General features: G+C 36.8%; 1 protein-coding gene across 1 annotated transcript in view; it reads right to left on the bottom strand.

The window, feature by feature from the left end:
* GRID2 (glutamate ionotropic receptor delta type subunit 2) overlaps positions 1 to 23,682 on the bottom strand; it is a 777,731-nt gene extending 754,049 nt beyond the window's left edge. The window contains exons 1-2 of the mRNA XM_084517560.1: positions 23,642 to 23,682; positions 23,359 to 23,536 (exon numbers count right to left, since the gene is read on the bottom strand). The gene's annotated coding sequence lies outside the window, so the exon portion shown is untranslated. The remainder of the gene's footprint in view (positions 1 to 23,358; positions 23,537 to 23,641) is intronic.
* Positions 23,683 to 25,288: the final 1,606 nt, after the last annotated feature.

Raw genomic sequence — 25,288 nt, 5'->3', positions numbered from 1 at the left:
CACGAGAGACTCCCAGAGGGACCACCAGAGACTGATACGCATGTGCCAGTGGGAGGGTTGGGAATCCAGGAACTAATTATAACCCTGACTTTTCTAGAAGTAGTAATGAATTAGTAAAGTATTAGCCTAGGCGCATAAAAAGCAGCCGCCTGATGTAACACGTGTGAGTGTTGGAGGAGCCCAGACTTCCTGCACACCCAGCGCTCTTTACTTGCCTTTTATTAATCCTATAAATAAATCTCATAAAGCCAAGTTGACTCGGAATTTATAACAGTATGATGAAAACTGTTCACCTTGTCTGTTTTCAGTGAAGTTACTTACATGGATTCTCAGATGGTCCCCAGCCCTCTTAGAACCCACATTACCTTAAGTTACAATGGCTAACAATGTTTTTGCCTTCTGTAATGGGAGATCATGTCAATGAAAAAATTGCTCGAGAACACTTAAGGGAAAAAATAGCAATGCAGAGATTAAGTTACTTAAAACAGTAATTTAAAATAATTTCTCTTTCTTAGACAGTTCCAATGTTGGGTACACTGCACTGCTTGTAAATAGTTGCCAGCTTCATGGGAAGCTCTTTTTTTTTTTTCCTATTTATTTACAATAAATTCACATAGAATATATTAGAAATTGATTCTATTTATTTCTAATATATTCTATTTATTTCTATTTTAGCAGATAGTGACCAGGTTATTATTATAAACTTCTTAGTTTCAAAACACACATGCTTAATTGACTTCTGAAATAATCACATTGCCTAAACTGGAAGGGTCCTATAACATGAAAATTACTATGATAAAATAACAATTAGATGAAGCAGCACAGGTTTTTTGTTCCAATAAATTAATTATTTAACAGACACTGGCACATTTCTCAACAATTTCTATTTTTTTTTTCTAGTCTGTAAATGTTTAGTGATGTCTTTTTAGGTGGGAAAAATGAACTCCTATTTACCGGAGTAAAAGCATCACAAGATGGAGTAACAAGCCTGAGTTACTGAGGCCAGTTACTTATAGGATAGTATAGAATGTTAATCACAGACAATTATAAGTTTGCCCGAGGAGACACTGACATGTCCATGAGGACAGCTAAGGAACATTTATAGTACAAGGCTAAAGTTTGTTTTCAGAGTTAGTTGAAATCCTGCAAAGCACTTGCATTTTGCACAAACCAAGTTTGTTTGTTTGTTTCTTTTACTGACACCATACCACTCACTTTCAAGATACAATAAATGATCTATACTAACCATTATTTTTACAGTCTTGATAATCATATTTTCTGAGTATGAAAAATAAATTTGGTATATGTAATGTATTCATTTTAATATCAGTCTGATTACTTACATCTGATGACTGATATAGTGGGAACAGGAAATCAAGACACTTGGTATTTATTAATTATTATCTTATGTTGTAAATATTTCATAAGCTAACACATATCCACAATAATGGGGTACTGTTATATATACCTTGTTAAAAGGCCAAGGTCTTGTCTCTTTCCCATGTGAAAAATGTCACTTCATATTGTGCACTTGAATTTATAGAAGCAGTAACTCAAGTGAGCCAATGTTTCAATTACAGGGCTTTGTAAGAGTATCAAAGTACTTTTTTCTTCTCTCAGTTATCGAGGTTTCAGTCTCAATGGATCTGTGACTTGCTCTACATTGCACTTCCTCTCCTCACATTACATTCTTCAAAGTCAAAGTTCTGTGTGAGCAAAGTATTTCTAGGTCATCGAAATAACTGGGATAAAGCACATGCGGTACAGGACAGTTCTACTTGACATAATCAGTCCAAGTCTAGCAACCCAACAGTATCTGTTCAAAATGAAATCTATTCACTTACATTCCCAGAGTTGATAAGGTGACCTGGACCTAATCAGCCTTTATGTCAGTCCCTTCCATCTCAGGAAAAAAAACATCATCATAATATACTAGCAGATACCATATGTGACTCCTAACCTTTGCATTCTCCTCCAGGATCTTACTCTAACCACCATCGTTATCTTCCTCCTTATCTTTAAGGTTCCCTGTATGGAAAGACTCTCTTAAGTCCTTCCCTCCCTCTGTTCTCTAATAGACTTCCAATCTGTTCTATAGGAGTAACATATTAGTGACTTCTCAGTATGTCAGGGCTGTATCTACTGTGTTTTTCAAGATTTGCCCTCCCACCCCCATCTCACCTGCTGCTTTTGTGTTGAATTACTTTAAAAACAAAGGGAAAAGACATATGATTGAAAGGGAAGGACATTACAACTACTTTACATGGATTTTCAGTCTTGTGGTAGTCATGACATATGGTACACATTTGTCAGTAGTCATCCTTTTTTGTAGGAAATTCACCTGTTCAGCTGAAATTGTGGTCTTATGTTCACATTTGTTACCTCATCCTCACCCACATGTGTTTTTCATCTCAAGATATATCTCTCTTCTGTTTCAAACTATGACTTAAAACTATGCAGCACAATAAATAAATAAATAACATGCTGATATCTCTGGTATATGAAGTAATACACTCCAACACAAGCTTCCAGCACCTCTCACACTTTTCTATTTGACAGATCACCCATCCTAAAGGTTTTTCTAAGTTTCCTAAGACAATTTATTGTCTTATCCATACTGAACTGTCTTCTATACATATTTTTGAATGAAATGTGTAGAAACTGCTATGTGCTATCTGTTAAATCAGGAAGAAGTACTGGAAGAAATACAAGAAGAAAGTCTGAAGGGTTCTTGCTCTTTTTTGACAATGTCAAATTTTCAATTTGTTCACATGGAAATAAATCCTTTTGTCATTTCTCTAAAGTTTTTGATTTTTAAGCAAAAGCTGAGTCCATTACTTTCATTCTGGAAAACTGAAAAATTCCACTGGGTGCTAGTTCTGTACAGCATCATTAATAAAACATCCTCCTGGAAAGTATTTTAAAGCTTCTACTAAATGGTTATACTTTTCTACAGGCAAGAACATAAAACAATGATGGCTTCACCTGGACAAAATTAAAGTCACATTGCTTGATTTCTTTTGTTCACCAGTTGGATATCCCACTGCAATTGCTCAGTTGCGGAAACACCTGAATCTGTTATTATTTCCCTTCTACAGCAAAATAAGAGCCTCTCGTTGGTGACTGAAAAAAATAATTAAATTCTCTCACCTGGAAATGTCCCCATTCTGGAAGGTGGTATATAGTTAAAATGAGATGGCTATTATTGTGTAACTTCAACTACTCATTTTGGCTCCATGTAATTGAAGTAAAAAGTAATCTGTCCTGTCCATATTCATTAAAGCATCCCAGGAAGACACTTGCATTCCTGTTTCAGATATTGACTCATGTTTAGAAAGATGTGTATATGTGCCTTTCATCTGACCTCTGCCATTTTCCCCAGTTTTGAACAAAACAACTATATACCTCTGTGCCTCAGCTCAGGTAGTCCTTAATTCCCCATGCCAGTGTAAGAGAAGTACTGCTGGTGTCTCGAATAGGCATAGTTTGTTGATCTGAACAGTGTCTGCCTTCAGACACTGAAAAAACAAACAAACAACAACAAAACACAGGGTTTCCTAGTTGTGATATGCGCATCCAGGAAATACTACAGTAAGACTAAAGAACAGATCCCATATATCTATGAAGGGCAAAAGTTATGCTCAGGAGAGTAAGATGAAGTGCTGCACAGCCAATTTCCTCCATTTTATTTTGCATGAATCTAGTTAATACTAAGAAATTTTTAGTGAAGTTGTGAAGAATTTTTATTTTAAAGCAGACTACAATCTTGCTAGATTAAATAATATTTACTGAGTTTCTTCAAGATTTGGGTTTATTTCAGTCAAAAATCGAGGGGAAAGAAAAAATCACTGATGGCTTGAAACAAACACATCCATTAAACCTAAGTGGAGCAAAACTAACCAAGATCCAAAATGAACATTAACATTTATTTTTTTTTTCCACCAAAATCTGCTTAATTTGTTTGAGTTTGATTTTTTTTCAACCAACTGTTAGATTAAGAATGAAATCATGTAATTATCCTGATATCCTCTGTAGACTGTATAAATTTATAATAGACTATGTAAATAATGAATTAAAATGATTAAATAAAGATTAACTGCCTATTATAATTTCTTTCCTTCATCTGAACCCTAGTTTAAAACAACTGTTTCAGATCAAAACATTATACTCATTCTTTTCATTTTCATTCATGCAATAGGAACAATGAGATATAATTAGAGAACTGTGACCATTTTTAAACCTTACAAATCTGAGTTACGATTCTGTAATGAAATAATTTATTTTCTTTAGTTTTGCATTGTTTCTCCTTTGTTGCACTTTTCATGCTCAATTTATTTTTTTGTTCCCTTAATTTGACCGTCAGGATGTCTCCATTCATCTCCTATCACAGCACACCAACTGTCTGTCCTATATATTTTTACGCTACTGAAGTTCTATATAAATACTTGTGACATTTATGAAGTAAACTAACTCAAAAATGATTGAGTTACTACAAATGATTGACTATAACTTGAGTTACTACAAAAATTAGCTACTTCTGGTTGAGAGTTTTCCACAAGAGCATGCTGAATACATGTCAAAACCATCCTTTTTAAGTACCAGCACTGCTTATGTGCATAGGAGTGAAAGGAAAGGTCATGTTCAGACAGCCACACCACTTAATATATTTTCCAATACTAAACAAGCTTAATCTCAAACTCATCTAGAATTTGACCTTTACTATACAGTTATATACCAAGTTATATATCAAGCCTTATCTTAATACCGATGCAAGTATCCTGCCGTCTTATATGTATTTTTGTTTGTCTTTCCTCAATCCCTTTCACTCTCTCCATCTACTACAGTCCTTAGTCTTTGACTAGCTTTCATCTCCAACTCTTCTTTTTTACCAGTATTAACTCACTTATACATTGGTATATCTTCTTTGTCAAGCCTTTGTTTTTATTTGTTTATTAGTTCAGAATACTTATTTAACAACTATATTGTTTTCTCCACTAGTGAGTCTCTCCTTTTGCCTTGTCCCTAATAGCATGAGTTTCTATGGATTGCTCTTCTGCTCTCGAATTGTGTCCCTTGAATAATTTTGTTTAGTCAATGTCCACAAATCTTAAAATCTACTCTTCCACGGTAAGTTAGTTTAAAAGTTCAATGAATCACAGAATCTTCTAGGGTGGAAGAGACCTCCAAGATCACCGAGTCCAACCTCTGACCTAACACTAACAAGTCCTCCACTAAACCATATCACTAAGCTCTACATCTAACCATCTTTTAAAGACCTCCAGGGATGGTGACTCCACCACTTCCCTGGGCAGCCCACTCCAGTGCCTAACATCCCTTTCAGTAAAGAAGTTCTTCACAGAACCACAGAATTTCTAGGTTGGAAGAGACCTCAAGATCATTGAGTCCAACCTCTGACCTAACGCTAACAGTCCCCACTAAACCATATCCCTAAGCTCTACATCTAAACGTCTTTTGAAGACTTCCAGGGATGGTGACTCCACCACTTCCCTGGGCAGCCTGTTCCAATGCCTCACAACCCTTTCGGTAAAGAAGTTCTTCCTAACATCTAACCTAAAACTCCCCTGGCGCAACTTAAGCCCATTCCCCCTCGTCCTGTCACCAGGCACGTGGGAGAACAGGCCAACCCCCACCTCGCTACAGCCTCCCTTGAGGTACCTGTAGAGAGCGATAAGGTTGCCCCTGAGCCTCCTTTTCTCCAGGCTGAACAAGCCCAGCTCCCTCAGCCGCTCCTCGTAGGACTTGTTCTCCAGGCCCCTCACCAGCTTCTTCGCCCTTCTCTGGACCCGCTCAAGCACCTCCATGTCCTTCCTGTAGCGAGGGGCCCAAAACTGAACACAGTACTCGAGGTGCGGCCTCACCAGAGCCAAGTACAGGGGGACGATCACCTCCCTAGCCCTGCTGGCCACACTGTTTCTTCTGCAAGCCAGGATGCCGTTGGCCTTCTTGGCCACCTGAGCACACTGCTGGCTCACATTCAGCAGACTATCAACCAATACTTTTGCAATAAAGGTCTAGACATTTTCACTGAATAAATGACAATAAAGTATAAACAATATTGCAAGTCCATTTAGGATTTGTGATTGTAAGGCAAATTTTCATGAAGAAATAACTTTTCATCATTTACATGATGAGTCTACATCAAATGAAAAATGAGTGCGAACCTAAAGCAGGACTGTGGTGGTTTTACCTAGCTGAAGTCCACTACAACTTGTCTCACTCCCCCTCCTCAGAGGGAACAGGGGAGAAAACATAATGAAAAAGGCTCAAGAGTTGAGATAAGGACAGGGAGATCACTCAACAATTATCATCATCAGCAAAGCAGCATCAGCACAGGGAGATTAATCAAATTTGTTACCCATTACTGAGAAGCTAGAGCAGTGAGAAACTAAAAAAAAAAACTAAAAATGCCTTCCCCCTATCCACCCCTTGCCACCTCCTCCCCCCAAACAGTGCAGGGGAATGGGGGCTGCAGTCAGCACTTCAGGATCTCTTCCTACATGGCTCTGTACCATGGGCTCCATGCCCCAGGAGCAAACTGCTCCAGCACAAGTCCCCCATGGGCAGCAGCTCCCCCCAGGTCTCCTGCTCCTGCGTGGGCTCCTCTGCATGGGCTGCAGCTCCAGCTCGGGGCCTGCTCCCATGGGGGCTCTTCATGGGCCGCAGCCTCCTCCAGGCCCGCTTTGCCATGGTCCTCTCCACAGACCACAGGGGAACTTCTGCTCTGGTGCCTGGAGCACCTCCTGCCCCCCTTCTGCACTGACCTTGGTGTCTGCAGGGATGTTTCTCGCTCCTTGCTCTCTCAGCTGCTGTTGTGCCACAGTCCCCCATCCCTCCCCCCCTTCTTAAGTCTTCTCTCACAGAAGATTTAAGATGCTTTCATGCTTGGCTCTGGTCAGCGGCAGATCCCTTTTGGAGCCCTCTGAAACTGGCCCTTATGTACCATGGGAAAGCTTCCGGATTCTTCTCACAGAGGCCACCTCTGCAGCCACCTGCTACCAAAGTCTTGACATGTAAATCTAATACAAGGAGTCAATTTATCAGCAGGTGTAGTTGTTACCATTGAATTTATGCACCATCTGTATACAATTAAACCATCACAGTATATATGTCTAACCTGTGTCAAATTAACTACCATTTAGCCTGAAAATATTTTTCCCTCTAGTTTGACTAGATGTTTTGCAACTGTCTTTCATTGTTTCTCCACTGTTTTCTTTTTCTTTTCCTTAAATTTAAAGATGGCGGAGCAAGAGAATTGCTTTTTAAGTTCAACAAAGCAAAGTTCTTCATTTCCTTTACCCTCCTGGATCTTATCATTGCTAAATCTCTGGCATTTAAGTCCAACTAAACCTTGACTAAATTAACCTTGCTGTGCCCAGAAGCCCATTCCTATGACTAAGGGCAGGTTATCACCTTCACCATCAAATCACTGAGACATCTAGAGAAGCCAAGAGTAGGAATTGCTGCCCACCCATATTTCACATACATATACAACTCATGATTTCTACTCAGCCTAAATAAGAAACCTGAAATTAATTAGGTGTCAACTGAACTATAAGGGGTGTGGTGAATCCTAAATCATCATTCCCTTTCATTGTTGATGTTCAATGTTCTAGCTAATGATCCTGATGAGAACTAGACAAAAATGTGTTCTACTTGACATTCCAAATATGAGGTCTTTAAGGTATATGTTGCTTATGTTTTAGTGTAGTAACTTAGTATAGTAGAGTCATAGGAGGGGAAGTTCAAACTAATTTATGTCCTTTTCCCATTTATTAGACTACTGAATGCTGAGATGCAGACGTGAAACATCCCCCATGCCTTCTCCAATTACACTGAAGGTGTTTCAGTGTATAAATCTCCATTTATTAATATCATGTCTCTAAGTCACTTCAAGAAAAATATTTATTTCCCTCTATTTCCAGAAAGCAAGAACTGTAATAGTATTTATATAGCACGAGTGATTCCAATGCTCTTAATTTTGTTGAATAACACATTCCTTTGCCAGTAGCCAGTGTTGCTGTTTCTATACAAAAATGCTACCTAGCATCAGAATGAGTGACCTGAGTTTTAATAAAAATCCAAAGTTAAAAAATATAAGAAAGTTATATTGCCTTTAGGAATGCTATTGTAATAAAATGGTAACAAAGCATTCCATATACTTCGGTTAAATACCAGCAATTCAATACGTACAGGATTGTTGCATTTGCACTCATCTGTAATGAATCTGTTGCTGAGAAATTCCAGATATTTGTTTCCCTCAGCAGGACTAGTTATTTGAAAGCAGAGAGAAGTTGTGCTCTGTAAGTCTGGATGTAAAGTTACAACCAGAGGTGAAACAGAATTTTATCTGTGAGAAGGGCAACATGGATAGGTTCCACGTAAGAAGTTAAATGAAGCTTAAACTATAGGCTTTTTTTTTTTTTTTCAAGTTCTAGTTTAAAAGTGTTTATGTAAGATGAAACTGTCAAGATAGCTGTGTAGCTGTGTCTCCTTCATCAGTTCTTGTTTTTTTTTTTTTTTGTTTTGTTTTGTTTTTTACTTGCAGAAGGGCTGAATGATAGTTCTCAATAGTTACTTGCATAACATACCTTAAAGAGACTGAAGAATCATTATTAGCCAGGAAGAGAGTTATAACTGGAAACTGGTACACCTTAATTGAAAAAGTGACTTAGACTCATATTACATAGTACATTTCTTGATAAGGACATAATAAAGTCTCATATCATTTTCTGAGTGCTCTGCAATGATCCTCAAGAGCTCTGTTGAACAGTATGCATCATTTTCATAGGAGCTGAGACAGCCACATTTGTGAACATAAATATGTCATTATAACAATAAAGGAAAACAAAACAAAACAAACACCAAACCATCCAAATGAAAAAAAAAAAAAAAAAAAGAGGAAAGTATGGTATCAGCTATGTCAAAACAGAAAAGAAGCAAGTTTTAATAAATATTCGAGAAGGTATATCTTTCAAATACATTCTTTCCTCTCCTGAAAATTACTATTTTCAAAGTAGGTGATCATCCATATGTGAAGTCCCATAAATTTAAAACTATGAGCAGGTTTAACATTCTTTCTGATTATGCTGGAAAAGTTTTAAATCCTTCATTTTTTTTTGCAAGTAACTTAAAAGAAGGAAAAAAAACTTGCAGGAAGGGAAGGTGGGTGCCTTGCCGCTCTCAAGAGACAGAGCAGAAAAATTGTGTATTCCTTATACATTTAAAATTTTCACTGGTAGAAAGACTATAAAAGCTTTTTCATAAAAATAAAGTAAAATTCATTCTCTTACATTGCATATTGTCCTTGCATTCAGAAAATGGGGATGAAAAAATATAAAATGCATGCAGAAAAGGGGACAAACAAGTCAACATGTAGAATTGGTATTCCTGCAGTTAATGCCATTACATTTTCTTACTTTCAAGTACTTAACTTTTGATATATATATTATGTATGTGTGTGTGTTTTGTTTGTTTGTTTTGTTTTTTAAGAGGATGCAGGACATTAAACTTTTTAACCAGGAAATCCATCCAGGACCCCTTTGAATTTAAGAGCTTTAAATTCTTAAAATCGATAACATTATATTTAAAAGTCTCCTTCCCTCGAGAAATCCTGTGTCTAACAAGCTGCAGACTACTAGAATGACAGTTACAAAAAAAAAAAAAAAAAAAAAAAAACCTTTTTGCCAGATCTTCTCTTTGTACGTGAAAACCTTCCTGAAGTGTAGTTATTTTACTGTTAAGTTACAGCTGCAAATGCAGTTATCATGCCACTCAGATAGATGGTAGCAAATATGCCAAGTACCATGAATACAACCTTGCCCTGGATGTATTCCAGTGTTTACAAAGCAAAGAGAACAAGCATTATTGTTACTGTCTGCAGTATCTCTTTATGGACCTTGTCTGACTATTAATGCCTCTACAGCCTGGGGCAGACTACTTGCCCCATCTTTCTGGAGCTATGGGAAGTGACAGAGAACCGAAGCATGCTGAAAATGCATGCTGAAACCGTGGTGTGTTAGCAGGCTGGTTTGGAAGTCTACAGAGACCAGCATGGTACCACCAGCAACACCAATGCCAGCTTGCTGGTGGTACTCATTTGCAGCATTATGCACAGTATGAGCATATAGAGCATGCTCTAGTGGAGGGTGGTCTCAAACTTTGTGTACATGAGGACAGGGAGGAGCAGGAACACTGAACTGGACCTGCTAGCATGATCACTTTAAATGTTACTCATTAGTTCTGCAAGGATCATTTGGCTGTTCTTACCCTTTTAACAGTGCTGTACTGGCAAGGCATTCATGGTCAGGATCCTCTGGAGCTCTGATATGCTTAAGATTGTTCAAGCTTGTATTCTTTACTGATGGCAATTGTAACAAATTACTAAGTTAATTGATGCTACCATCAGTGAGATTCGTTTGCCTATCATTATTTCAGGGACCCTACTCATTTTCTACTGTTGCAGATGATGATGTTGTGCCTGTGCCACAGTCAGGCCAGCTACAAAATGCAGTTGTATGCTAAGTGGTTAAATGAGAGTGATGGAATGAGTGATGAAAAAGCATTGGAAGGCTGAAGGCAAGAGAGCACTAACTCCCAGTTTGAACACAATGACTCAAAACAGTATTTTTAACTCTCACTGGCTACCTATTGTTAATTCAGCTAAAAGTGGATGCTTTCAGAAGACATGTACCCTACACATTGATGATTTCCTTTACTCGTTTGTCCAACTGAAATTCAGCAGAACTTGCAATATTAGACCAGCTTCAAGAGAAGTGGACACCATGTTCCAACAACAAGGTTCACACCTTTTATCTACCTCTAGACTTGTGCATTATGATGGGATATACTCTATCTGCTTGGTACAAGAGTTTAAGGCCACACTTTCTACATTTCTGGGCTGATGTAAAACATTTGCAGAGCATGTTGTGTCTGTATAGCTTAATGGGCTTCAGACAAGTAGAGATGTACTGTTTAGCGAGCATTACATCAGAATTATTGTAAAATTAACTTCTACAGGTAATTTAATATTCTCTCAAAACTTCATGAAAAGCTTTTAATTCGTCACTTCTTACATGGTAGAGACAGACGGCCAATAAAAGCAAAATTAAGCTGTTTAATATGTTAAAATATGGTGGAAAACGAATTGCTAGACAGACCAAATTTGAGATCAATAATCATAGAATCAGAGAATTATTAAGGCCGGAAAAGCCCTCCAAGATCTTCTGGTCCAATCATCCCCCTACCACCATTACCCACCAAACCATGTCCCTAAGCACCACATCCAACCTTTCCTTAAACACCCCCAGGGACGTTGACACCACCACCTCCCTGGGTGACCTATTCCAATACCTAACCAAATAATAGTACTGTCTGGTGGTAAGTGCCATTTAAGATGAACATTCAAAAAAATTCACATACTGAGAGCAGCTACAGACAGCTTTAGTGCCAGCAACTTGCAACTCCAATCTGATGACAACAGTTTGTCTTCCCTACTCCCACTTTTTCTTTCACATGTGCAACTAGAATGTGGAAGAATGATTTCCCTCTGCTTACATTCTGCAGGCAGTGGTATCCTAGAGTTCACACTGTCTGCTATATAAAGCATGGCAGCCAGAGAGCCTCATGTGGATCAAGATCTTAGAACAGTGGTATGAATCACTCCAGGGTTCTGCACCCCAACCACCTGCTGCGCAGTAGGTATTTCCCACTTTCACTGTCCTCAAGGTAGTGACTAAAATTCACAGATACTCCTGTGACTGGGTGCCATTGCATATCAAGAGTACACCCTCAGTTTTGGCACACTAGCAGTCATCTTAAAATCCAGTGTAACAGAAATAATATTTGCAGTCTAGCATTGTCTGCAAGAAAGACAAGACAGCAAGATGATGAAATGGTACTCCATCCAGCTAACAGAGAAGTGGTTGGAAAGGCTGAACAATTCTGCCACAGAGTGGAAGAAATATCTCCAAAGTTATCTCTGAAGCCACACTGTACTGATGGTATCAAGACAAAAAACATGCATCTTATTTCAAGACTCTTCTTGAAATAAGGTTTGTTCGTTTTTTAATGCTAGGTGTGTCACAAACCTAGATATGAGGCCAAATGCACAGTATATTTAGTGCTACTGTTTTATGGAGGATTGATAAACAGGAAATTTTTCAGAATCAGGTTTACCTTTTGTTTTTAATGGAAACATTATTTTCTAAAATTTTATTATCAGAGGGAAAAAATTGGATAAATTTCTGCGCTGTGAAGAGAAAACCCTATAGGGACATCTACAACATTGCTTAAGGAGATAAACTGAAACAGAACTACTTAAATGCAAAAACAAGTAGTGGAAGAGGGTAGTTTGCCCCTGGGAGACACAAACAGTGACAAAAAGACAAGATATGACATTTTCTTACTATGTTCAATTACAAGTGACCACTGAACAGTGTCCAGATCTGCAGAAGCATTTGACTCAAACTATTGGCTTACCAAGTGACCTTTAAGAAGTTTGGACTTTTTGCTCCCTCTCAAAACAGTGCCTTCAAAAGTGAGTTTCTAATTTAGGTACAGCATTTACTTTCTTCATTGTAACTACAAATGTAAAACAAACAAAAGCAGACAAAAAAACCTCTAAAAATACTTATGTAAGCCTGAAGCAATGTGGTTAATCTGTGGGTCTTTTTAAAGGCATCATAAAAAAATCCAGGTGTGAGTTTACAGGGAAAATATTTTACACTGCAACATACTTCATTTTATGTAAGACCTTATAGAGAAAGGGGGTTGCCTCCATTATAAATAATACATTATTTAAATGTATATATAATACATAATGTATATGTGATACATTTATATTCTTTATATAATTTAAATATTGAATTCTGGACTATACTGAAATGAATGTCACAGTCCACCTCATGGTACACAGCAGTCCGTCATGAACAATGTGTGCATATTGTCAAGAATTCACATCTTAACACATTTAGCTTGCCACTGAAAAGAAGAAAAGTGTTTTACTTCCTTGTGTGATGACAAAGTAGAGCTGATCTCCATGGAAAGATCTTTTTTTTTTTTTTCCAAGCTCTTTACTCTTGTGGGAAGTCTTGTGGGAAGAAGAGTTAATCTGAACAAAAAGCATTGTGTAGAAGTACACACACATTTGATATCCAACACTGAGAATCCTATAAGTTTTCATTAGAACGGCTTAGGACAAAAAGGGTTTCAGTGTTTACATTTTAATTTACTTTAAAGATATTTTACAACATTTGATCGTGATTATTCTTTCCCAGAATTATTACTTTTATGAGAAGTCTAAAGCTTAAACCCCTTTTTGAGAACACTCAATATTTTATCTCAAAAATCAGAAAAACAGATAGTTACTATAGAATCACTATGCTAGTATTCATATACTCATAATTAAGCACATAAGTTAAAACTTGGAATAGTTTGGGTCTTCATCTTGAAATCTACAGCTTATATCCTTTAGCAAGTTTTTGCAGTATAATAGCAATGAAAGCACTGATCATAAAGCCAAGTTTCTAAATCAATTGTCACCTTTCAAATCTGCTCTGCAAATACCAAAACTTAAAAGAATTTCTGAGGAAAACAAAATCCCATTCCCACCACTAATAAGGATATCCTGAAACAGTATTACTGCATTCTTCACATACACAATAGAATTCACTAATTAGCATTCTGATAGAAGTCACGCCCTTCTAATTGGAACTCCTGCCAGAGAGCAGATTCATCACAGTGTATTGGCATGGCCCTAAACAATAGATAAACTGTACACCTGCCTATGAAAGACCTTAATTACAAACCCACTCCATTATTTACCTGAAGGGAAAGAAAAGCCTGGTGATCTGATCTAAGAGTAAGGAACAGGGTTTGATTTAACGGTTCTGGCTTTAGTTTTTCTGACACAGAGTGCTGAAAGTAAAGTGATTTACAAAATGAATATCCCCTGCTGAATCACTTTTCATGTTTTCTCAAAAGCATTAAGTAAGGAGCCTTGCATTAGTACAGGCTAGGTACGGAAAAATCTGGCTATTTAGTGGTCTGGCCTCTCATCTGGATTCAACCCCAGCACCATGGGGTAACTGGCTGTGCCAGCAAACACTGTAAACTATTTCCCTTCCCTGGGCCACCAAACCCTGCTCTAGACCAGCACTATGTTTCCATCTCAGCTGCACTGTCTCCAAGTCCTCCCCAGAATTAAGGGGGACAAACTGTTTGCAATGACCTGATCAATGCTTATTTTTCCTCTTGACTGGATTCTGGTTCTGGTAATGCTAACAGTGGTTCCCTTGCATAAAGAACTAGTCATTTGTAGCCTAATTCAGGAAATTGGAGACCAAGTTGTTATTCTTCTATAGCCAGAAAGGGCTTGATGCTACTGATGCTTTATCATACCATGCGGTGTGCTGTATTGGGGAAGGGGAATGGTCTTTTCTCTTTCCAAAATGTAAATTTTCTGTGTGTGTATATACATCATTATGTGTATATATATATATATATATATACACACACACACACACACACACACACACGAATGTTTGGTAAAAAGTAAAAACAGTTTATGGAGCAGTGTCCAGAAATCCTCGCCTCCCATCTGAACTTTTTTTACCACTAGACAGAAGACCCATTATTGCCTCTTCTGGAAGGGCTTACCATGCAGTTGTGCAGCAGATATACAGCCCAGATATGTATTAGCTCTTCAATTTTTTCCTTTCAGGCATTTAAGAATGTTTTTTATCTGACTATGAAACATAACAGTTTTCACTTCCTCGTCTCTACACCTGTACCTTCCAGACAGTTCTGTAAACAGCAGTTAAAGATTATATTTTCTTAATACATATTAAGAAATATATTTCTAATGCTGTATCTGAACTATCCTTCAATATCTTTTTTTTTTTTTACTCCCCTACCAAGAAAAAGAGCTAAGCTAACAATTTGCTCATATATTTTTTGTTTCCAAGACATTCTACTGTCTTTCTGTATACCAAATATCTGTAAATAGACTGTAGTAAAGGCACTGATAACAATAACAAACTAGAAAGCAAACAGCTTTGACAGCAAGTAGCAGCATATGCAAATACAGAAAAGGACAGCAAGTTCACAGAATAGTTATCAAATTGTGAAAGTGAGCAACTGGTCCTTTATTCTGTTAACTGCAGCTTTCCCTTTCAGGGAAAAGCTTCCTTTGTCCTTCCTGAGCATATTATTTATTGAGCTTCAAATATTATCTGGGGACTTCAGGCACGTAACTAACATTCAACAGGATTTCAATAAAAAAAATAAAAAGTAAAAAATGAAAAATTAATAAAAAATAAAAAAAAAAACAAGAACAAAACAAAACAGCCCCAAATCTCCACTAGAGTGAATAACCAATTCCAGGAGATATACATATATACACACACAAGTGTGTGTATATATTTATGTATATGTACATATAATAATAATTATTATATATTTTTTTAGGAAGATTGGGATTTAGTTGTCAGGTAGGAGAACTGCACAATTGCTGAGGACCCTGTTTTTCTAAATAAAAGTGCCTGGCATCCAAGAGATCACTTTCTAAAGGCTTAAACCTTTTTAAACCTATTTCCTTTTGTGACTCTTCACTTGCAATTTGTCCGGTGAACTTGAGAAGAATCACAGCTCTGCAGAACTGAGGAGAAAGGAAGGGTGGAGCAGCCCTCATAGTGATACTTCCCCTCAGGACCCTATGTGCTTCCACTTGGAAATGTGATCAGGAGACAATGAAATAACTACAGTTTCTCTTCAACACTTTTCACAGGTTCCAGCAGAAGGTTGGAGAAACCTCTGATAGAGCAAAAGGCCATAGGTACCGATGGAAGAAGTATCTAAGAGCTATATAAACAGAAAGGCTTATCAAAAGGGTGAGAAAAACCACTGTCTAAAGTCTATTCCTCATCAACCTTCCATGATAGAGTTAGGATACACTTCTCAAAATAAGTTTTTGAGGCTAGGTTGTATGAAAGCTTCTAGTAATACTCTTTGGAGAGTCATGTCTGTAGTAGCATATCACAAGGCAATAGAAAAATATAAAAGCATTCTGCAGACTTTCTTATCTTGCTATACCAATTAAATAGAAATGAAAAATATTAGTGTTTGGTGCTTGACAAAATGTGATTTTTCTAATAGTGATCTTCATCAAGTTATTTTCTGTCCAACAGCAACATGCTAACTTGGCTTGATATTGCAAAGGAAGATATCCTACTTATTCTCAATTAGGATTAACACATTATTATTTTTTTTTTTTTTTACTAACCCTAAACCAAACTATTAGTTCAAATTTGATTAATAATTTTTAGAAGTTTTATAACAGACTACTTAGAAAAGAATTTATCTGTGAAAAGAAATGTTGATTTGCAGTCCTCTTCTGAAAAATGAGAATGTAAAAATGACAACTTTCCATGCTCTCCACAAGCAGTCAGTCTGACATCACCTGACTTCATGTCACATAAAAAGGTAATATTTTACTCTGGCTCGTCCTACAGGACTAACACAGATGGAACAATCTGTATGTTGTTCCTATACCCAACTGAAAGAACAGTCACTAAGTACTAATTAATTACACTTTACAAATGTATTGTGAAGAGGGTTTAAATTAATTTACAGAACTCCATTTAAAGTGATCAAATGGAAGCTAGAAAGATATAATCATAATTGTACCCTGTTTACAGAGCTGGCAATTAGTTTGCAAATCTAGTAATTTCTAAATTAACTGTAACTATTTAATAGAAATAGACATAACTGCCTAAAATAACTATTAGCTAATATCTAATTAAATCAATAGTCAGATGCACCTAGAATTGATATTGTTCTCTCAAAGAAACCAATGACAATGATACTTTAACTATATGCCTGTTTTCAAAATAAAACTTTCATTTACCAGCATTGTCAACATTTAGGTGCTGAATGAAACAGTCTTAAAATGTAATTCTTCTATATCCATTGATCTTGAAAGCTACTGCAAAGTCCCAATTCTAATATGAATTGTAATAAAATAAAGCAGCAGCCAATAATGCACAGTCAATCTTACCTCGTGGTTTGGGCTTTTCTAGTAGACCACAAAAACTTTGCATCAGACATGCAACAAAGAGTCAAGAAGATAAAGTTAAATTTTGTAAAATCCCATGAAGCCTCCTCTAAAGTGGTGTTTATGTATTTTTTTTAACCCTTCTCTTCTTTCTCTTCTTATCCTTCTTCTTCAAGAGAACGAAGCAGATGATTTATTTTATTAGAAAATAAATAAATGCTGGAACTGATTGGAAAAAAAAGTGTTTTGAACATACATGACATAACCGTACAGAGGTTTTTCCCCTCTGGCATAGGCCAAAAAAACGATTTTGCAGGTGCATTCTTAGGGTTTATGTGCCTTGGCAAGGTCATCTTTTATAATCAATGATAATTAAAATTTTGCTAGTGCTCAATCTATGGAAGTATTCAGAACTGTACAGGCTTGAATCTTGGCACACCTTTTGCTATTAAATTTCTTGCTAAAACCAGACCGACTTTCATATGTTGCCTTCCTTCCAGCTGCATTTAACTGTGATCATTGACCTGATTTAAGGAAGCAAAGGCTAGACAACAATTTCATACAAAATTATGCCTTCAGCCAATAAACTGAGCATACTGGAGACCACAGGTGTAACAAGATGGCTGGCTATATTTTCCATTCATGTCTTGACCCTCAGGTGCATTCACACTGTGTTGTGATATAACCCTCCAGATTTTGTCTCTAATGACTCTAAACTCAGCAGATCAGGGAGGGGCGCATGCCTTCTTACAGCAGGTCCCACATGTTCATGCTTAGGTGCCAAGAGTACTTCAAATCTACAGGAGAGAAAGACACAGGGTTCAGAGGCAGCTCTGGCTGCCAACGAGACAGGTTGCACAGCAGCAGCATCCAAGAAACCCTGAAGACCACTTGTGATACTGAACATGAGACAGAAGGAGACTGCTGCCTGCAAGCATTCTGAAAGGAAGAACAAAAGCCTGAGGAAAATACTTAATTACCATATTGAGACTCCACCTCATGTTTTCCTTCCTTCATGGGTAATAAGCATGTCTAATGTATTTATGTGATACTCAGACCTGATAATGGCCATATAGCACAAATTCATCTATACAGCTTTACTCTAGCTAGCCTGAGCAATAAGGCAGTATTCAGCCACGTTGCACAGAGCTCAGGATGAAACAAAAACTTACCCGGGAAACATCCTGCTGTGATTAACCTACTTCTAGGACCTGACCTAATCAAGTGATATTTACTGAAATATGTTTAGTGACCTGGAATCATTACTTGGCCCATAATATTAACTTAGCTTTGAAGTGCTGCTGGCTTTTATGTTTAGAAAATGAGGAATGTGTCTGATACTTGACCACACTGTTCTATCTGCACATAGCATCCAGTTATGTTTCTTCAGAGAAAGCACAAGATGCTGACATTTCAGGTTTAAATTAAGGCATAGAGAGGTCATAAAAGTTGAGGGAGAAAGTAAGGTAACACTAGAAAGTTTATAATCAATTTATAGAAATAGTACACAGGGCTATAATTCCTACAATGATGACTTATTTTGTTGCTCTGATTTGCAGTACTTGAGTCAGACCAAACATTCTGCTTTAATAACAGTATCTTATTCACCAGATGGTTAAATCAAGGTTTCCCAATAACCTACAGTGTAGCAAGCAAGCAAGAGTAGTGTTACAGTTGCATGGTATCCTAAGCCCTTTTAGCAACAGAAATGCCCATAAAGGAAAGTTATAGTACCTTCCTTATACTAAGCCTAAAGACTGTCATGTTCCCCAAAAAGCTTAGGGTTTTCTTTGCCTCCTACTCTTCAACATTTTATAATTCTGTTCCCTAAAAGGCAGGGTAAACTTCTGTTCTAATAAGTTTTTGGTTTGGTTCTGTTGTTTGTTTTCCTTTATTTATTTATTTTTTCTTTAGTGACTGGAATAAAGTTGACAGTGTGTAATACAAATAGGCTAGAACAGTGTTTCATACTTTTCTTGAAGCCCCAAATTAACTCTGCTGCTCCAAGCAGCAGAAGCACAAACACAACACACCCACATTAAGCACTGCATATAACCTGGTAATCAAAGTTGACTTGAAAAAGCTTTTTACGTCTGCTGATATAGCATGTCTCATTGCAGGTGATCACAAAGAAAAGCTTTTAGATATTATAGTAGCACCTGCAGAAAGAAATTATCCTGAAATTATGACTCACCTTCACAGTTCCATTCATAGCATAGATAGCACTTACTTCCCAAGCACAGGACTTTGAGAAAAATACATGCAGCTGAGCAGGACCAGCTTCACTACACAGCCTGCAGTCAGCAGAGGGCAGTGGAAAGTGTTTTCTTGGAAACTTCATTTCTAGATGCAGTGCTGCTGCTATCCTCTGCATTTAGAAACATTTTATGATATTTTGCCTGAATAATCTTGTTTCAAGATACAAACCTTTAAATATAAAACAATTCAAGGCTCCTCAGCTACTCATAGCAAGCAATTTCCCCAACTTGACACAGTCAAAGCATTTTGACATGCAGAAGCAGAGAGTACTAGTTTAGACAGGCCAGGTTTCATCATCATCAGATTTAAAGCAGCTTGCGGTCCCCAGGCCCAGAAAATGAAGGCAATGGAAGTGCAGACAGTCCATCCCTTTCTCCACCCATTCCAATACTGAGTGTCTTGTGCTTCCTTTTAGCAGTTTTCAAAGTTTAATCAGCACTTAAACTAGCTTTATCTAAATCTGACTTTGCTTAGTATCACAGAATCAAAGAACGTTTTGGGTTGGAAGAGACCCACAAGATCATGTAATTCCACCCCCCCTGCCATGGGCAGGAGCACCTTCCACTAGACCAGGTTGCTCAAAGCCCCATACAACCAGGTCTGAAGCACTCACCTGCACAGGAAACTCAAAATTACAGTTCCAGAGCTGAACAGATCCCAAGTCAATACCTATTTACCAAATCTTATTATTTCCCATGTGCATAAATATTAGAGATCTTTTTTATTATTTATTTATTTATTTATTGGTCTACTATGCCAGGGTTCCTACAGCTATATAGCAACTTAATGGAGGTGGGGAAGGATGTTGGTGCTGAATTTAAGGTTATAATGAATTCCAGTTGTTGACAAATATGTTTTAAGCCAGAAGTTGCCAAGTGCAAATCTATGACACTGAAATAGTCCATGATATCAGCAAAACTTAAAGACTGACTTATTTTTCTTTTGCCTTAACTGTTCTTCACATCCTAGTCAGAAGACACTTATTTAAACTTAAAAAATCATAATATTAAAAAAAAAAAAAAAAAAAAAAAAAAAAAAAAAGTGGGGAGATACTTACATAGCTACATGGTTTGTTTAAACTAGTGTTTAAGGCTGCAGGAAAGAACACTTCAACTTTTTCAGTATTCTGCCCAAAATATTCACTAAGTATTAGTTGTGTTCCATGCTCATGGAGTTTCCATAACTATTCACAACAGCACATAATATTTCACATATAAGAAAAAAAATGAAGGGTTTTTAAAAGTATTTTTCACTCTCTAGCTTTAACTTTAAAACTTTTTTCCATTTTTTTTTTTCTTTTTAATTTTTATTAGGTCCTGACACATTGCAGATGTAATACATTCTCAATTTCTAAGCATCTGTAGGGTCTTCACATATCAGAGTAACAAAAAAATACCACTCAACGTATCTTCTTCGTATTTTAGGTAAGGGTGAGAGGTAAAAATATCTGGTGTGTATTTCCAAAAGATTTTAGTCCTCAATTTTCATGCCAGCAGCATTCAACATTGCCTTTTTAAGGAATTCTTAGGAGACTTTGCTTTGTAGGAACCTAGCTTTCTTTTCTGGTGAGTAAAGGATAATCTCCTAATGCACAGAGTCTCTGCAAAATCATCCTACTTATCCCAGGAACAGGAGCAAAAATTTAAGAGTTTAAATATGGCAACACATAAGTGCATCTCTATAAACTCTTGAGAGTTTCACAGAGCAACTACACAGCTCTCACTGGGAGTATTCATGCCTTTCAGGTTATGAATTACCTGCTGCAGCCAAGCTGTATGGCTCTGAAAGGCTTTGTGTTATGGATTATGACAAGCCCAGAATATGACCTGTAGATAGCAATATGAGAATTCACTAGGGCTCAAGTTTCTGGATTTTGATTTTTATTTTTTGCAACTCTTCCTGTTTCACAAGAAAAATATTGCATATAAAACCAATCAGATCTAATGTTATATCATGTACTGGAAAGTGCCTGTACAGAGATAGCTAATTACAATCTGTTAGCATGATCATTCAGAATAGGCTTTCATACATTTATCATTAAAATCCTAAAATATTAGGACTGTTGCAAGGCAACTTATTTTGTGAGTTACAGACTTACTTGGAACTGGCTTTTTCCTGTGTTCTTGACTTGTCTCATCTTTATCCTTGAGAGGTGCCTGATTACCAGGCTAATCTAACAGCTGTAACTATACCTTTGGCAATGAACAAGATCTGGATTTAGATGCCAAACATACAAACACTTTGCATTTACTGTCTGAGCCAGATTCCCAGAGTTTTTCATATTCACATTGCAATGATGAAGATAAATTGGGTTCCTCTTGTTCCACACACAGACAAGTAGTGTGTGCTAATGGAGTCTGTGCATGCATGCACACTGTCCATTAAAACAAAAGATTGCAGCAGCACTGGGAATAGTTCTTTTTGCATGTAGCATTATCAAATCAGTCTCAAACTCTAAAGGAATGGATTTTTACCCAAGAATTTGCATCAGTAACTGGGGAGGGCAGGGTGGGGGATAGTTATAAATAAAGCTCATTTTTCATTTCAACAAATCTGTCATCACATTGAGACCCAACAGCATGGAGTAGCTGTTTATTTAGACACTAACACTTCACACTGAATTATATTATTAACAAAGGAGGAGGTAAAACCACAAGTAGTCTCTAAAAGTGGCAACTGCTAAATAAGAGGAGGCAAGTAAGTACCGTGACATTAAATCTATAACATTACGTCTCAAAAACCAAAAAACTTCTTTTTCAGCCTAAATAGGAAAGCTTTGCTGGACAGAAGCAGGCTGTACACGACCCAGACTTCCAAATAAAGTTTCACATAAAGAAAGAAAAAAAAAAAAAATAGAATGATGAAGTATGAAACAGTTCCCTCTATTTTTTTTTTAATATATTTACTTATGAACAAAATTATATTAAAATATTTTATTTCTATAACAAGTAATAAAGAGGATTAATTGGTTTTGTGTCTCATATCATTCTCTAGAAGCCACCGTTTACAGAGCATTTTTATTCCTCCACTATGAAAGCTGCTTATAAAGCTGACTTCTTTAACGGGGATCTAGAGGGCGAGAAGTAGTCCTTTACAAGGAATACTTTCCAGGTCCATGGGCAAAACACAAAGCTTTCTCAAACAAGCACCGATGACCCTGTAGCTCTGCTGCATGGCTCATAAAAGGAAGTTGCACTGCCATTGTGGTGCTCTGAAAAGACAGAAATGGACTAACCCTTCCTAAGTAAACGATAAGGGGTGAAGATTTTCACAGCCCACAAGCCAAGTGGCACTTGATACAGGAACTATTTTATTTTAAACACCACACATACTTCCTGATGGAACACAGGTTTCACTCTTTTATCTCCCAACAGACGCTTAACGGTGAAAATCACAGATCTAGGTATCAACAAGCTGAAGGCTGACCTACTTATTTACAAATAAGATATTACAAGATATACATGATATATACAAGATCAACCTTGCCATCTTTATTTGTGTGAAGGCCCTGTCAATCTCTAAGATGGTTTCACCTGCTGAGGAACAATCAGGACCTCTATTTGCCCACACAAACATACAGGAAAGGAATCAGCTTTGTCGTGAGCAGAAATAAATAGGTTCAGGATTAACAAGACATACAAGAACAATTCTTGTAAATGGTTTAACTCCAGATATGATATATTGAGGAATCATTGACAGCAACAAGAAGATGGATGAAGGCAATGAAAACCAGCGCACAAGGACAAGCCATAACAACTTCAGAACAATTCAATTCAAACTCACTTAGTCGATACCAAGAATTGTCTGTTCTCATACTGCTAACTTTCAGTTCTGGTGTAATTCTCAACTCTCAATTCTTTGTCCAAAGAAGCTGCAAACTGTTTTCCCCATCTACTCTTTTACTTTTGCAAGTTCTACAATTTCTATTTTACTTTTTCCTTGGGGTTAAAAAGATCTCACAAACATATAGTTAGATTTCATCAACATCTGCTTTACGGGTGCAGTGTTGAAAACATAGCAACACTTACCTGTCTTCAGAATCTGATGTAGTCTTCTTTCTTGCTTTTCAGGTGTTTCTACATTCTTATAGTTTTATCCATTGAAGATGCTCATAACCTAATAGCAGCTGCACACTCCCTTCACAGTCCACCATATTCTTCTCTCTCTACCTGCTTTCCCAGCTCACAGACCTCTTCCATCTTTCTGCTAAAGAGGTATTTGTCACTACTACATGGAAGCTAAATTTCATGTATGGTCAATAACATCAAAAAAATTTCCTATGTTTTATGCATGTTGTAAACCTTTACATACCTTTATAAATAAAACCACCACAAGCCTAACCAGCATGATATCTTCTAGAAAAGAGCAAACCACAGGCACTCCTGATAGCTATATATACAAGCACCTGAATGCTAATCTAGATAATGAGATACTTAAGGAGGTGTCCTTAAGGATAGAGAACACCACAGAAAACCTAAAGTATATTAAGGTACCTAACATTCTTTAAATATTTTGTTTATTTGTTTACACTATTATTGTAGAAAGGGTAATGTTTACAGTGAATCAGAGTTAATCAGAAATACAACTTTAATCCATGCAGACACACTTGAACAAAGTTTGATCTCTTATAGATATAGAACAGTTCTCAAACTCACCCTATTGACATCTTAGAAAACTCAATGTCTTTCTTGTCATTAGTCTTTCCAGTGCGCAAGCCTCTTCCTACAAGTCGTAAACTGCAGTGATGCAGGCTGAAGCTCATTGAAAAAGATACAGAAAGAAGTAATACCAAGAAGAAACTGTCAGGAACAAAAAAATAAACAGATCTAGTCACTGTAACTAAAATAAAATATATAAAGCAACAGATGAAAGATGAACTATAATAGTAAAACTACTATCATTGAGATTAGTGAAGTAATTATATTTGTTGGAGGGATCTAAACTTTGTTACCATGGAAAAAGCATCTGTAATATCTTCCATAAGCCTGCAGAGGAATGTACCTGAAGGGCTTCCCAGAAGAGCTGTGTGGAGCAACTTGGGGAAAATGTTGACAGTGAGAACTTTAGTGAAATCAAGACAGAATTGCATGCAAGACTAAACCAACACATGGCAGTCATCAGAAAAAGCCCAGCCAGCTCTCAGCTAGGAAAACATGCCTTATCCACAGGTTATAGAATAAACACAGATGCAGCAAAATGAGTCACCAGAGAAAAACAAAAAATTAAGCTGGAGGCAAATGAAGCTTTTTGCACATCCATGACAAGAAACCCATTGAGCAAAACAAATTTTATGTCTGTGCTGGAGTAGTTGTCTTGCATGTTATAAATAAGAAGACTACAATAGGATGAAATAAAATGCCATATAACCTCAGATTATAGAAAAAATAAGATCAAAAATCAAAATGTCATCCAAATAAAAAGGAAAGTATATCCCAAAACTTTATTTCTTAGAAAACAAACAAACAAAAAACAACATAATTGTCAAAAACTCAATAACAGTGTGAGAAGAAAAGCTAGGTTGGCACAATAAATAAATAAATAAATAAATAAATAAATAAATAAAAATGATGCTTCTGCTTATTTTTAAAAATGTTAGGTTCCTTTCACTGAGACTTATATGCTTATATTAATACATTTTACTTTCTATTTACACCAGGCTTAGAAGATATGATCTTTCAGTGCACTTCAGCTGATAGGCAGTAGCTTATTAACCCACAACAATTTGACTGTGGGTCTAGTACGCTTGTTGTGTCCTTTCAGACCAATAAATCTTACTTTTTTTTCAAATGGCTAAGCATGACAAGTGTGACCTCCGTGTCCTGAGGCATACAAAAAAGGAATGGTTTCTGAAACACATAAATACACCAGGAACACATAATATTAAACACACTCACATACACAAGACAAACAAAACAAAACAAAATAAAACAAAGAAAAAAAAATCAAAATTGTAACAAT

Source organism: Aythya ferina (genome assembly GCF_964211825.1).
Source record: "Aythya ferina genome assembly, chromosome: 4".
Classification (NCBI taxonomy): Eukaryota; Metazoa; Chordata; class Aves; order Anseriformes; family Anatidae; genus Aythya; species Aythya ferina.
Note: the sequence above shows the minus strand (reverse complement) of the source record. Positions and strands in the feature narration are given on the sequence as shown.